The sequence below is a fragment of the Schistocerca serialis genome, chromosome 6 (genome assembly GCF_023864345.2).
Source record: "Schistocerca serialis cubense isolate TAMUIC-IGC-003099 chromosome 6, iqSchSeri2.2, whole genome shotgun sequence".
NCBI classification, from domain to species: Eukaryota; Metazoa; Arthropoda; class Insecta; order Orthoptera; family Acrididae; genus Schistocerca; species Schistocerca serialis.
Genome location: NC_064643.1, coordinates 529,886,118 through 529,902,809, shown reverse-complemented (window position 1 = coordinate 529,902,809; position 16,692 = coordinate 529,886,118). Strand labels below are relative to the sequence as shown.

The 16,692-nt window shown below is 36.8% G+C and overlaps 1 protein-coding gene across 1 annotated transcript in view; it reads right to left on the bottom strand.

Annotated features, from left to right (window-relative positions):
- The window catches only part of LOC126484965 (dynein intermediate chain 2, ciliary), a 271,700-nt gene that overhangs the window by 97,905 nt on the left and 157,103 nt on the right, over positions 1–16,692 (bottom strand). The window lies entirely within an intron of this gene.

Genomic DNA, 16,692 nt, shown 5'->3' with positions numbered 1-16,692 from the left:
ACTTGTGGAGCACCGTGACTTAGTTCACATGGTTTGGAAAATATATCTTGAGTTCATTTCCTTCCATGCTCTTTATTTTTGCTATTACACATACAATTTAAAACACTCATTTGGCATGTCTCTTACCTCATACATTCAAGCTTTCTCAAGAGCACAGAAGATCAATGACATCATATGCTTTTGTTTGGTCTAACAATATTCCTGAGATTTTTGTTTGATGGTTCATTCATTTACGATACGGTTTAACTGGATGACAGTAGCTGTTTCATTTGTGTGCTGTGGCGTGGAGTCAAGCTGAATAATATAACTTTTGTTGAAGAATGTAGTCAGTTGCAGAAGGAACACTTCTTCCATAATTTTAGAAAATCCTGACAGTAGTAGCACAGGCCAATAGTTATCCACACAGTGATGATCACTTTTATGTATATTACTACTTTTTCTGTCTCACCTACTTTGCGAAGACACCACTTGATAAAGGTGAACTGCAGATATCTAACGAAGGAGGGAGCATATGTCTTGCTGGTATTTTAATAATACAATTTGGGATATCATCAATGTTAGCTGAATATTTACTCTTCAGTGAATTAATGGTATTTACGAGCTTACCTGGACCTAAAGGACTGAGTAACATGTACAGATTATTAACTTAAATACATGAAAGTTCTTTGAATGTTGCATTGGGTGGATTTCCAAATTTTTCCTTCTCTAATTTTCAGCAATGGTTACACAATGAGAATTGAAACTGATTGTAACTGTGCAAGAATCAGTGACAATTTTTCCATCCTGTGATAACACAATACTTTTTGTGTCATGTCTTTTTTTCTGCACACACTTGGACTTAGTTTTATTGGCTGACTCCATAATATATTTGTCATTTTACTTCATAATGCCTCTTTTACAACACATCTCAAAACAAACTCATATTTTTTAAATGACTTAAAGTTCTGTGCTGCTGTTAGTTTTTGAGTGTGGAACTCTAGAACTAAATGGAACAAAATGGATAACACAGGGTATAAAAATTTCTAGTGCATAAAGAGGAAATTCCACAATGAACTGAAATATAATAAAAACAGATGTTTTTCTGAGTATGTTCACCATTACAAAGCTATATTTAAAAAAGTTATGAAGGTGGCCGAAAAAATGGCAAATAAGATGTTCATTGTACAACATAAAAGTAAAGCAAAAGCAGTGTGATCTGTTGTCAAACCAGAATTAGGTGTTAGAATTAGTAGTAATGAAATATCTAGGATTAAAGTAGATGTTAGCTTTATTGTAGACCACGCACAAATATCAGAGTGTTTAAATGAATTCTGCATAAATTTGGCAAAGTAAGAAGTTGATGTAGCAGCCTTTGGAATCCACCATGAAAATGAGTATCTTATAGATTTTTAAAAAGTCACAATAAAGGATGAGGAAAATGTTATATTATCATTAAAAATATATAAATAAATAAAATCTCTGCCAGGTGGGATGGGACACCCACTAAAATGGTTAAAATGGTATGTGGCATAATAGCACCACCACTAACTAAAATATTGAACCAGTTGTTTGAACAGGGATACTTTCCCGATGTTTTGAAGTATGCCAAAGTCAGACCTCTGTTCAGGAAAGGGTCACGGGAAGACATGGGAAACTGTTGGCCTATTTCTATTCTTCCAGTCCTGTCAAAAATGTTAGAGAAAGCAGCTGCAAAAAAGATAAAAAATGTTATTGTAAAAAATGATAATATTTTAAGTAACCAATTTTTATTTAAACCAGCAAAAAAACAATCTGGATGCAGTGAATAACTTTATTGAAAAGATAGGCAGATCATTGGATCAGAGGAGTAAAGTTGCAGGTTCTTTTGTGATCTCACAAAAGCATTTGACTCTGTGAACCATGACTTGCTTATATATAAATTATACAAACATGGGATTAAGAACAATGCTCTTAGTTGACTAACAACATACTTACACAACAGAAAACAAAGGGTATTATCACCTCAGATGCAGTGAACTATTGTTCTAAATGGAGTACAGTATCAGAAGGGGTGCCTCAAGGCTCCATTTTAATATAAATTCCCCATCAGTTCTGTTTGAAGACAATTCTTCGGTTTTAATTGAAGATGACAATGCAGAAAAAATTCCGAGCTCCATCATAAGCACACTGGATACCATAGAAAATGGTTCCAGTCAAATGGGTTGAAACTAAGCATTGCACAAACCAATATAGTACATTTCAAAACCAAATATTAGAAATGTGTGGAACTTAAAATACAGTGTAACAGTCATCCTATGAAATAAGGTGACACAGTCAAATTCCTCGGACTAAATGTGGATAAGAACTTAACCTGGAATACACACATTTATTTCCTACCAAATAAACTTGGCAGTTTTGCATTTGCAATGCAAATCTAGCAAATTCCATTGGCATGAGTACACAAAAAATTGCATATCATAGTTATTTTGAATCTGTCATTAGATATGGGATAATTTTCTGGGGCATTCAAGTAGTGTATCTCGAATACTGAAACCGCAAAAGAAAATTTTCCGATACATGTGCACTGCACAGCAAATACAGTCTTATCCTAACTGTTTCATCCACATACATTTATGAAATTAGAGTCTTCCTACTCAGCAGACAAAAATTATTTGAGGAGAATCATTTTAACCATATGTATAACACAAGAAATAAACATAATTTAATGCTACCTACACACCAGTTGAAATTATATGTACAGACTCCACAGTATATGGGGATGACAATATATAACAAGTTAATGGGCAAAAACATATTTCATACAAATCCAGCAATTTTAAAAACAAGGCTACAGCAGATTCTGTGACAGAAATGCTACTGTGCAATAGAAGAATTCATAGCAGATGAAATGATCATTTGAGCAAGGGGTAATTAAATGTTAGATTTTATCATATGTATGTATAACAAAATTTTATTTTTATTATAATACAGTCTGTTAACATCAGCTGTTCTTTGTTAATGGGGAAATTTTACCACAATTTGACGTGTCTCCTGTTGTTGTTGTTGTTGTTGTCTTCAGTCCTGAGACTGCTTTGATGCAGCTCTCCATGCTACTCTATCCTGTGCAAGCTTCTTCATCTCCCAGTTGGGTGGCTTGCGGAGTACTAATGTAGATGTAGATGTACTTACTGCAACCTACATCCTTCTGAATCTGCTTAGTGTATTCATCTCTTGGTCTCCCTCTACGACTTTTACCCTCCACGCTGCCCTCCAATGCGAAATTTGTGATCCCTTGATGCCTCAGAACATGTCCTACAAACCGGTCCCTTCTTCTTGTCAAGTTGTGCCACAAACTCCTCTTCTCCCAAATTCTATTCAATACCTCGTCATTAGTTACGTGATCTACCCATCTAATCTTCAGCATTCCTCCTGTACCTGAATCAAATGATTTAGATTATGTACGTTATGAGACAAATAAACCACAATTCACAAAATGAGTTCCCACTTCATTTTACAAGAGATGTTAATGCCTGGTGTAATATAGTTTATGAGTCTGTCTGTCCTGGGAACTGCTTTCTTTGTAGAAACGTCTGCAGTCCATGGCCCATAAATTATGATCAGAGCCCATGTCTGCCTCTGGAAATGCCGTACAGTTTAAAATCTGTTTTTGAAATCTCTGTCTTATCATTATATAATCAATCAGAAACCATTCCATTTCCCCAGATCTCTTCCACATGCACAGCCTTTTTTCATGACTCTTAAATCAGATGTTAGTGATGACTGAATTATGTCTGCAAAATTATACCATATGACTTCTTATTTCATTCCTTTCCTGAAGTCCATGTTCTCCCACTATATTTCCTTCTCTTCCCTTTCCTACTGCTGAATTACAGCCGCCCATCACAATTAAATTTTCATCTCCTTTAACTACCTGAATAATTTCCTTTATATTGTAATACATTCTTTCAATCTCTTCATCATCTGCAGAGCAAGATGGCATTTGAACTTGTACTTGTGTGGTGGGCACTGGCTTTACACCTATCTTGGCTATGGCAATGTGTTCACTACATTGTCTGTAGTAGTTTACCTGCATTCCAATTTTCTTATTCATTATTATACCTACTGCTGCATTACTCTTATCTGATTTTGTGTTGGTAGCCCTGCAATGACCTGGCCAAATGTTTTGTTCTTCCCACCACTGCACTTCACTAAATCATGCTGTATCTAAATTCAACCTACCCATTTCCCTTTTTAAATTTTGTAACCTATCTATACAATTAAGGGATCTAAAACTCCATGCTCTGATCCATAGAATACCAGTTTTATTTTTCCTGATGGCAACATCCATCTTAGTATTCCCTACCCAGAGAGCCAAATGGGTGACATTTATAGCCCCAGTTAAGTATCCTACAAAAATGTTTCCTATCTGTGTACTACCCTTCCTCTGTAAATATTGTGATAAACTTAGCAACAAAATAAACATTGTAAGCGTAAAGTAACATTTCCAAATTATTACTTTTATCTGAATCTTTCATAAAAGTAATATTAAATCTTTATTGACTTTCTTCCTTTTGTCTGATAGGTGGCATAATAATGCCTCAAATTTTTCAAAGAATATGAGGGTGTCCTGAAAAGTAATGTCTCCAAATATTTTATGTGAAAGGTTTATTAACCTTAATAAACCTTTATTTCCAACTGGTTGGCTGATTTTTCAACCTCTTCAGATTTATACAGTTGCTGTTTCACAGCCATGTCTAAGATTCTGAAAACTTATTAACATTCTACATCTATATTCTCCTACATATTTATTTCTCAATGTAATCACCCTGGTGATGAGAACATTTCTCCCACTGAGCAACCAGTTTGTAGATACTGTCTCTGTAGAACATTTGACTTTGTTGACAGAGCCACAGCCACACCTCTGCTTGCACCAATTCATCACTGTCAAAGTGAAGTCTCAAAGGTGTTTTGTAACTTCTGAAAACACTTGAAAATTGGATGGAGCCAAGTAAAGACTCTATGAATAATGATCATAACAGAAAACCCAAGGCATCGGTTTGTTGCAGGTGCTGCACTGCTCATGTGTGTGGCCTGGCACCATCACGCTGAAAGACAGTGTGCTCCATATGTCGACAAACTTTTCAAATTTGAAACTTGATTACAGCATACTGTTTCTCATGCACCAAAATAGTTATGTCCATACTGCCATTTACACACTGCAATTCTGAGCCCTTGAGCAAATACATAAACATGAAGAATAAAGATATGGAATGTTAATAACATTTGTTTTATTTAAAAAGTTTTAAGAGTTTTCACATGAAAAATTCAGAGGTGTTACTTTTCAGCATGCTCTTGTATTTGAAGGTTTCCAAGTGGGGATCTGTATGTCATAACAATTATAAATGACTTCTTTTATAGTAACAGCAATTCACAAGCACAGGCTTCCATTTGTTGATATAAGCAGCTACTACTATCGATAAATTTGAAATTGACTTAATTAATTATAATGACAGTACCCTCTTTCTGCATATTTCTCTACAAAAATGGGCCGCTAATTTATAGTTTTCTATGTTTAACATATGGATCCCTGTGTATCCAAAGTACTACATATGGATTCCCACATTACATTGTACTCAGAGAGACATAATATGTGAACTACTTTTTTACACTCTTGATCATGTCAACAGATAATCAAGTAGTTAATTTTGGTTTTTAGGCTTCCAACATACCAACTGCTAACAGTAACATTCGTAAAAGCTTACTTTGTGTGATTCAGTTCATTTACAAGGACCTATTTTAAAGTGTTCTGAATGAGGTATTTAACCTAAAAACAGCTTACCTCTCACACCGATAGCCACAGGAACTGTGCCATTTGTGACAATATGAACTCCCTCCCCAACATCCACCTATATTTTCAGCTGTCAGTTCAACTAATCTACCTTTCACCTTCCCATTATGGTGTAGGACATGTCTTGTGTATCTTCATATCTCACTAGCAGCAACTGGCACAGCACTAATGTGAGCACCATCCAAAATCTGCAGCAATTTCGTCAATTCCTGGTTAACTCGTCTGATGACTTTGTTCATCCAGGGTTGATCATTCTGCTGCAGAACCAGAATAAAGCTTTCACTAGTGTATCATGTTGCTACACCTAGTTTCTCTGGACTAATACAGGTATTGTATACTCTATGAAATGAAGACTGAGGAAGAATCAGTGTTTCTGTCCCATAATAGATCTAATTGCTTAAAAAACTGAAAAGAAACCTTATGACTTTCCATGAACTAACATAATGTGAAATGAGAATAATGGACTGAAGTCAGAATGTTGTTGCAGAAATGAGTTATTCTGAATACAGAACAAGTCTTTATAAAACTGTAACTATAGGCGGCTCCAATGCACAATAAACTTGCTTGTTCTAAATGAAATCAAACAATAGAAAGTTCAGGATGGAATATAACAATATTATGAAAACTTTCCTTTTCATAATATTGTTCATTCTAAATGAGATCCTTAGCACTACACATCACCAAATCATAATCACAGGAGGTCATTCACTTCAATGTTTCACCATAAAAGATCCATTTATTTTCTTCTTGGATGTGTTTCAATAGTTTATTTTGAATATCATCAATTTTATTTTTATTGAGCTGGAAGTTTTCCCTTTACAGTTAATAGTGAATGCAGGTTCCTACATTTTGATCAGAGTAAAAGAATGAGTAGTGAAAATATTAATGAAAGAATGTGCTGCCACTATTCCATAGAGCAATGTGTGGTGCAATGTTTATCAGTAGTAAGCAGATTCTTATTAAATATTATGTTTGTTTGCATCAAGGTCTCCATCAGAAAAGAGGTGCAGTTCCACAACATGGTGCCATGCAGTTCTCATAACAATGACAAATTTCAGGTTCAATTTATTGCTCATAACACATAATTTTACATGCACATGCATTTTCAACTAAGTATGAAGTTTTCATAATTACAATTTTTCTTAGTTTACATTATTTATTATTACATTCTAATTCATGATAAATTCAAGTTATAAGGGCATTTTTGGATAAGCCACTGCTTGACTCGCTTTTTAAAAGAATCCCCTGTCAATACCTTAACTTCATTTGCTAACAAGTTATTAAAAACAGATACTTTGACATAGGGGCTTTTCGCCGTGAAAGTTAATCTTCTGTTAATCATGTGAAAGTCTTTTCTATGCCTTGTTTCATAGTTGTGAATATCTATGTTCCTTTTTGTGGTCTTAGTGTCTTCTTCCACTAGCATTATAGTTTATATTATATACACGGCACAAACTGTGAAAATTTTGTGTGTAATCAGCAGAGGTTTGCAAGAAGTTCCTGGTTTTACTTTTGCTATGATACTCAAGGTCTGGTTCTGCAGTATGAAAACCCTTTTCATATTTGTTTGGCATGTCCCACCCTACAGTACTATTCCACAAGACAAGAACGGGTACACTAGCCCATAATATACAGTCTTTAGGGTTTCAGAATTAAGATATGGTGATAATCTTCTTAATACATGTAGGCTGGATACTATATTTTTACAGACATAATCGGCTTGCTGCTTCCATGAAAGTCAATCATCTATGCATAAACTCAAGAATGTACAATATGTTCAAGAATGTACAATATGTACAGGTTTTTGGTGGATTTCATCGATCATAGTATTTTGTCTCTTTGGACCACTTGGTTTAAAATGAATAATAGTTTTTTCTACGTTTACCCTTAGGATTGTCTCTTTCAAAGTGAGCGCCTGCCTTTTTGATAAACTTATGTATCTCTTCAACTAGGCTGACCTCATTGTCTGCATGACAGATACCAGATGTATCCTCTGCATACATTGTGATTAATAGCTTATTGTCAAGAGAACTTGGGAAATTATTTACATAGCATATGAATAGGACTGAACCTAAAATAGAGCCCTGATGAAGCCCTGAGGAACACCAAAATGTATATTTCTTATACTTGACCTTCTCCTCTCCAGTATTTCTCCAGTACAGTATATTATCTCCATGCACTGCTGTCTACCCTTTAAATATGTTTCTAGCAATTGTATGAGTTTTCCAGTGACACCACTCTTTGCAACTTTTGATAAGAGCATGTCATGATGTACACTATCAAAAGCCCTAGAGAGGTTAAGGAATACTCCTGCTGCTTGGGATTTTCATTTATTTTTTTAAGTACATGATGGACAAATTGTACTGCTGCTGACATGGTACTTTGACCTCTTCTGAAACCATACTGGAAATCATTTAAGATGTTTGCATTGTTGAAATGTTTCAGGATTTTTTAAAATATTATTTTCTCTATCAGTTTGCTGAAAGTTAAGATTAGGGCAATGGGTCTGTAGTTCTGTACATGATTCATTTCCCCCTTTTTGTTTATTTGTTTAACTACAGAGCCAGTTTCAACTTATTAGGGAACACGCCGTCTTCAAGAACACAGTTTATTAGATGAATTAGTCATTTCATTAGTTCATGTTTGCATTTCTTCAATAGATGTGGAGAAATTTCATCTAATCCTGTTGATTTTTCATTTCTGAGGCTATCAATAAGCTTCAGAGTGTCATATGTGCTTACTGCAGGTAGTGTACTGCAGTTCTGTTTGTTATTGGACTCAAGTGTGTGCTGTATATCCTGTTTCATAGAGACATAATTTTTGACAGTATCAATGAAGTAATTACGAAAAATATTGCTGCCTAGAAGGGGATCAGAGATATCTTCATTATTCAGAGTTAATTGTACATTATTAATTTTACTTTCTGTTTCATTGTTTCTGATTTTATTTACAATTGTCCATCAAGTTTTTGAAACATTATCTGAACCTTGTATCTGCTGGCTGATTCTTTCTGATTTTAATCTCCTGACTTCTTTGTGGTACTTATATTTGTACTGCTTGTAGAGTTCTTTATGTAACTCTGAGTTAGGCAGTGTCCTGCCTCTCTCCCTGTTGTCGTTTGCATCTTCCCTACACAACCATGGTGCAGCTTTTTGGGAGGGAAAGAGGTAGGGGGAGGAGAGAGGAATATGCTGGCATAAGCTGTCATCAGTACACAGGTCAGCAAAGATGAAGCGTGAAGATCGATAGTAGCTGTTGGATAAAGTGTGCCTTATCATGAGAGACCCCAGAGACACACTGACAAGCAACGCACTGCCAACGCCCTCTCAACAGCAGGTATTTAGGCCACTGATGCTGACCAGAGGGCTTCACTGACTTGACTTACACTTTGGTATCTCCAGAATGAGATTTTCACTCTGCAGCAGAGTGTGCACTGATATGAAACTTCCTGGCAGATTAAAACTGTGTGCCCGACCGAGACTCGAACTCGGGACCTTTGCCTTTCGCGGGCAAGTGCTCTATCATCTGAGCTACCGAAGCACGAATCACGCCCGGTACTCACAGCTTTACTTCTGCAGAGATGAGATACTGCAGAAGTAAAGCTGTGAGTACCGGGCGTGATTCGTGCTTCGGTAGCTCAGATGATAGAGCACTTGCCCGCGAAAGGCAAAGGTCCCGAGTTCGAGTCTCGGTCGGGCACACAGTTTTAATCTGCCAGGAAGTTTCACTTTGGTGTCTGTCAGTTCAATCATGGAGCGGGTATAGTTCATCGCACACTACGACAGTTCATAGTAATATTGCTGAGAAGCTTGTACCACAACACGTGGACTCTATTCAAGATAAGTAAATGTGAGAGTCCTTGTAAATAAAGAACTGTATTAATCCATGTGTGCACTCTCCCTTGCTTCCTATGGTACAATACTCTACCAAACTTGTGCGAACCGGTTCAGGGAGAGAGAAGAGTAAGAAGACATAAAAGGCGAAAATTTGGCAGAGTTAGGGATGTAAAAGAAGGGAAATAGCTTTTCAGCATATCTGGCAGCTTTGAAGACATTTGAATCAAAATGTCTTACCATATTTGCACTTTTTTATGAGTTAACCTTACTTCCCCAGAGCAGTGAGCTCTCTTAGCTGCAAGTTGTTGGCACATCTGCATTTTGCAATTTATAGGCTAAAGTCCCTGATCCTGTATCCAAAATACAGAGGAGTCACCAGTCGTAGCAAACAATAAAAGCAACTGTATAGATAAAAAAAAATTCTACTCACCAAGCAGTGGGAGGAGAACACACAAGTAAAAGGTATTACAGTTTCCTAGCTTTTGGAGCTTGTTTCTCCTTCTTCTGGTAGAAGGGTTGAAGAGGAAGACTGGGGATGAAGGAGAAGGACTCATGAGGTTTAGGAGAAGGGGTAGACTTTCTATACTTGTTAGTAGGATTAAAGTTATAGATCAGTAGATGATGCCTGAAGAGACTTAGTGAACTTTGGTTTGGTCTTCGGAATGATGGCAAAAAGTAGATTATTGTTTTTATTATTTAGTTCTAGGGACCAGATGACCATGTACAGGAAAGTTTACATTATTGGTGAAAGTAAATTCCATTGTAAACATTCTGTTTAGATCAGCCATTAAGATAGCTGCTTCTGTGATTGTAGCCTGTCTCTCTTCTTATATTTTAGTGTAATTTTTTGCTTTGTTGGCTCTAATAGCAATTCAGTAAGTGTAATTGACCTCCCTACATTTCTTGAGTCAATGCACAACTGTTCAGAAAAGATTTCATTTATCTTTATCATACCTTCAGAATAACAATTAATAAATCTTTGATTAAAGTGAAAGGTTCAGAGGCTCAATTCTCTTGACCAATCTAAAGTTTAATAAAAACTAAAAAGTCACTTAACAAAAGAAAGTGTAAATGCATACTTGAGAGATTGAAAGACCATTTTGATATTTTTTGTAGAGTTATGTATGCCAGGAGTCCTAAAATAGTAAATAAAATCACATCCAGGTCAAACTGCAGCCTTCACAGCTCCCTTATAACATTCTCCTAACAGTAAAAATATAACAGATAGCATATAATATTATTAACATCAAATAGTGAACTGTATTCTTTTTCAGTCCCTCCAATTTATTGACAAGTTTATTTAAATGTCAATTTTGAATTAACACACAACAGTTATACAATAAAAGACAATCTTGCAGCACTATTTGACTTTATTGAGAGTCATTAAATTTATCTGGATTACTGATAGAATTTGTTTTACCCATATCAAATTATCATGCCAATGAAACATATTATGAAGATTAGAATCAAGTATCAAGTAAAGTATTGCACAAAATGAACCTATTTGCATGCTCATTAAAATAACAGAGGATTACTTACATTTTGATTGTGATGTAACACTATAAGCATGTAGGCATGTGCAATAATAAATATGATGAGTTTAGCTGTACCCTAGTATGATGGGTTTGGGTGGCTCAAATTCATTAACATCAAGGTTACAAGGTGCCATAAAGATAATGTGAATCTGAGCATAGTATCCACCATGCATACTGCTTTAAATGACTATACTACATACAGTTGTACTGAAAAACTGGCTGCCCCGCAATCCCCAACCATCTAAGTTGCTCTTCAATTTTGAAAAACAGATACTGTGGTCTCACCACACAGAGATGTCTTAGCCATTTATTAGAGGTAGAATGCAACTCTGTCTCATATTAACATTTACGTTATTGTTACCTGTATCATCTTATCATTCTCAGACTGGCCTCAGCAGCCAGCCAAGGGGTATGTGGTCACCAACCTGCATAATTTTCAGTACTGCAACAATGTTGCATAGCACTCTACAACTCATCAGCCTAGCACATGCTGTAACATGAAGCAATGTTTCATAGCCAGCTATGAGGCAGGAACTGACCCCATCACAATAAACCCAGGAAGGGAAAGTAGATATGGTCTCAGCTTAGTCAGTAGCTTTATTCTATCAGGGCCATCCATTTGCCCAGTGCAGTCTCCACGACAGTCGTTGGTTAGGTGTGTAGCTACAGTTCTCACTGAGAGCTATTTCCTGACACTCCAGCACTTGTAGTGTCACAGTTGTGTGGTGAAATTAAATGTTAGTAGCGCCAAGTGCCGAATATATCAGCATTTCTCCTTGCATGTCTCTGCCCCCCCGCAAAGACCAGTCTTATCATTTAGATTTTTGTTCATCAGTTTCAGCATCTGTTTTTGAAGAATGCCAATGTGAAGAAATAGCACACTAGTCACATTAAAAATTGTTTTTAATGCAACTGGTGTGCTATTTCTTCACATCAGATATAGATATCTTGTTATTCCATCCACCCCTCCCCCCCAAGGGCAATTGGCAATTGGACTTCTTCTTCGCATCATCTGTACTTGCTTCGTACAGTCAAAGAGAAAGACTGGATGTGACGAAAGCTCAAAAAGTGGCCATGCTCCTTCACACAGGGAATATTTATCGAAAATTGCGAAGAAATGTAATAAAAAATAAAAATATTGACACTGTATACTGCCATTTCGATATATGAGGGCTGTTCAAAAAGTAAGGTGACTTTTCAAATTGTGTGGGCAACGTAGATTTGATTATTGATCTTTTTTGTTATGTTGGCACACATGTCCCAAACATATGTTCACAGTTTCAAACATATAGCATACCTTGTTTATTTTTGACAGATAGGAAGGTTAGATGGGTTTTAGTGTGCTCAGCGATTTTCATTTATTATAAAAAATGGAGCAAAGAATTTGCAAAAAAAAAAAAAAATGCTTACAAGTGGTACAAGCTCTTCCAAGATGGCCGAGAAGATGCCAGTGACGAATTTGCTCTGGACGCCCCAGCACATCAATAATAGATGATAACATCAAAGCTGTGAAGAAAATTGTTTTGGAAAATCATCAACTTACTGTAAGAAAAGTTGCTCAGGACATTGGCATATCGGTCAGCTCATGTCATGTAATTTTTTTGGATGTTTTGGGCATGAGATGTGTGTCAGCAAAGTCTGTTCCAGAACTTATCAATTTTGATCAGAATAACCGTTGCATAAGCATTGCTCAGTAGTTCTTGAATGACATTAATGATTATTCCGTTTTGCTCAAAAGGGTCATAACTGGTGACAAAGTATGGGTTTATGGTTGTGACATCAAAACCAAAGCCCAATCATCCCAACGGAAGCATCCCGGGGAGCCAAGACTGACAAAAGCACGCCACATTCAATCAAATGTCGAAGTTTTGCTCACTGTTTTTTTCAATTACAGTGGAGTAGTGCATCATGAGTTTTTTCCTCAAGGTTGTACAGTCAATAAGGAGTATCACCTTGATGTTATGCACTGTTTGTGAGAAGCAATACATTCATGGTTTTTGCATCATGACAATGCACCTGCTCATTCATCATTGCTTGTGAGAGATTTTTTGGCATAAAACAACATGACAATCATGCCTCGGCCACCATATTCACCAGATTTGGCCCCCTGAAACTTTTTCCTGTTCGCAAAACTGAAGAGACCTATGAAAGGACAAAGATTTTCAATGATTAAGGAAATAAAAATAGCATCGTTGGAAGTACTCAAGGCTGTACCAGAAAGTGCTTATGAGAAGTGCTTGAGGGATTGGAAGAAGCATTGACACAAGTGTATTGTATCTGTGGGAGATTACATCACTCCATATGAAGTTGCAAAAATATTCCCACAGCTGTATTTAAAAGAATAACAATGAGTGAATATGTGACAGTTTTGATCTCCTTTAGACATACTATCACATGAACCCTTAACAAAGTGAATGTTTTTGTTTTTTTATGGGTTTGGGTTCATATTTTAAAATACAAGAAGCACTCATAAATGTATTTATTTTAGAGATTTTAAAGTCAGTTTCTGTTTTGCATTCAAGACACTGCTTTTCAAGTAATTTATATGTCTGATAAAGGAAGTTTGTAATGGATCTAGCAGATTTCAAAGAACATAAAGATATATTATTGACAGCCATGTATACATCATTTATGGTTATGTACAAGTAGGAGAATTGGTTTTAGCCTTTTTTGTGGCAATTAATATGCTTGTCCTTATAAATAAGGAATGAGGAAGTTCTACGCAGAATCGGAGAGGAAAGGAATATATGGAAAAACACTGATAAGGAGAAGGGACAGGATGATAGGACATCTGCTAAGATATGAGGGAATGACTTCCATAGTACTAGAGGGAGCTGTAGAGGGCAAAAACTGTAGAGGAAGACAGAGATTGGAATATGTCAAGCAAATAATTGAGGACGTAGGTTGCAAGTGCTACTCTGAGATGAAGAGGTTAGCACAGGAAAGGAAAAAAAAAAAAAGAGTTAGTCTGGGTGATTCCAGTGGAGGATTATGAACATACGATCCATGATATGGAAAGGTGGCTCCAGTATTCAGTAGCATAAAAATTATAATCTTTTTTCCCCTTCATGATATGTAAGAGAAATATTTTCTAGCAAATACAATACTTCCTTTAGCAGACTATAAAATATATGTAAAATAAGGGAAAGGTGACCACTCACATACAGAGAACCAATGTGTGGAACACAAAAACATGTAACAGAAAACAGCATTCACACTAGCTTTCCAACTATTGCTGTTTCTCTAGTAAAAATACACACATTCATTTACATAACCACACAGATACCTAAACGTACACTGCTGCAGTCCTAGTGGGACTGATTATTGAGAGTTGCTGCTTAGGCAGGTGGTGGAGGGTTGTTGGTAGGAGAGAGCACAGGAGGCAAGGAGAGGATATCAGTATAGTGTGAGGCACATCTTTTGACAGATGAATCCGAAACTACCCAGCAAGACAAAAGGAGTTCAGAGGGCAGAGTATGTAAGAGATAGAGAGAGAGGTGGATAGGAGAGGAATATGGAGATGAAGAGAGATGCTGGGAGGGGGGAGAGAAATGAGCCACCTTCCCTCATATCAATTTCCGCCTCTCAGGTGGCTCCATAAATATTTAATATCATTCACATCAGCCACCACCTCCACTATAATAACTGTCACTCATTCCATGTCCTTTCTCTTTCCCCTCCCAGTCTCCCTCTTCAATTGTCGCTTCCTCTCCTTTCATCCCCTCCCTCACACTTCTCTATCTCTTACATGCTCAACCCTCTGAACACCTTTCATCCTGTTACGCATTCCTTGGGTCATCTAGTTGACTAAGTGGTTGTGCATGTGAATGTGCATACTTTTACTAGAGAAAGAGCAAGTGCTTGAAAGATCGGGTGAACACTGTTTTCCATTAAATGTTTCTGTGTGTCACTCACAGGCCTGCTATACGTGACCAGTCAACTTTTCCTTACTTCATGTATTTTCCATCCAGAAATTTACATTATTATTATACTGCAAAACACAGATACACTTTCAGCCTTATCTACTTGAACAGCTATGTAGTAAAAATTTCTCATACAGGCAGCTGTCGGCAGTGTCAAGCAGCATATTGTAGAGCTGTCAGCTGTTACAAAAAGTTAACAACTGACAAACAAACTGAAAAGGTGTCTCCTTCTCATGCCACATACACACACTCTGATGTAAACTTTCAAGCTCAAACTGCAAAGATGATGTTACAGTATGCATCAGTATATTGTGTTAAACCTAGTATAAATTGCTGTTACTAATATTAATGTCAGCCAAAGTAATTTTTGGTGAAAGGGGGATACAGAATAGACTTGGAAGTACATGGAGGATAACTGATGTAACCACAATCTTCAATTTATGCAGAGTAGAGCACTTTCTGTGTTTTGCTTGCAGGGTGTGGTGTCATGTGCAAGGGTGCACCAGTGGTAAGATAGGGCCAGTTGACAGTTATTGTTCTGTAGTGGCAGTAGGTGGGCACCAGTGTGGGCCAACAGTATAAGACATTGTTATAAATCTTTATTAAACAGTGTCTTATTAATAAATGTCTTTAAATGACACATTCTGTAAAACATCAGCAACTATTCTATTGCAGATTTGTGTTGCCCATAACTAAAGCAGAAGTAACATTAATGGGAAAGCAGTAGCACAGGTGAGATGTCAAGATCGAGCCAAAAACTCACCACAGCTGAGCAGCTGATTGACTGAACATCCCAAGACCTGTTTCCTTGGTTATAAGTCAAATGTAGTCTCCCTCAACACATCAGATACAGGCCAGAATACAACATGAGAATCACTATGTGTTGTGCTCGTGTGTTCTCTGTGTTAATAAATTCAATCAAAAAATGATGTTAGGAAGTGAGTTGTGGAAAATCCCCATCCAAAACCTCCCTCTCCTGAAATTTGCTGGTCACTTTCTACCTCTTGCCTTTGTTTACTTTCTGCACTCCTATTTATTTCTCCGTCCTTTTCATCATTTTGGATTCCTATTTCACACCTCCCTCTTGTTACCACAGACTAATCAACTTTCTGTTGTTCTTGCATGATTAATTATTACATCTTTCACATTTATTGTAGCCACCTTAGGGCTCTTCCTGTGGCCCGTCTTTCATTTCTACTCTCCATTTTATTTACTTTTGATTGGTTCTTCCTTTACTGAAATCTCAACCTGCTCCCCATCACTGAGCGAGGTGGCTCAGTCATTAGCACACTGGACTCTCATTTGGATGGAGGACAGTTGCAATCCATTTGGATTTTGATTTTTTGTGATTCTCCTAAGTTGTTCTAGGCAAAAGCCAGGATGGTTCCTTTGAAACAGCACAGTCAGTATCCTTTCCCACCCTTAAGAAAACAATCCATGCTTGTGCTCCATCTCTAATGACTTTACCTACTGGTCATAAAACCCTTATCTTCCTTCCTTCCTTTGCTTACCCTTCTCCCCTGGTCTATGCAACATTCTGCCTTATTCCTCTTTTCCTAACTTACTGTGGTTTCCTCTCAAAAGCTTTTTAC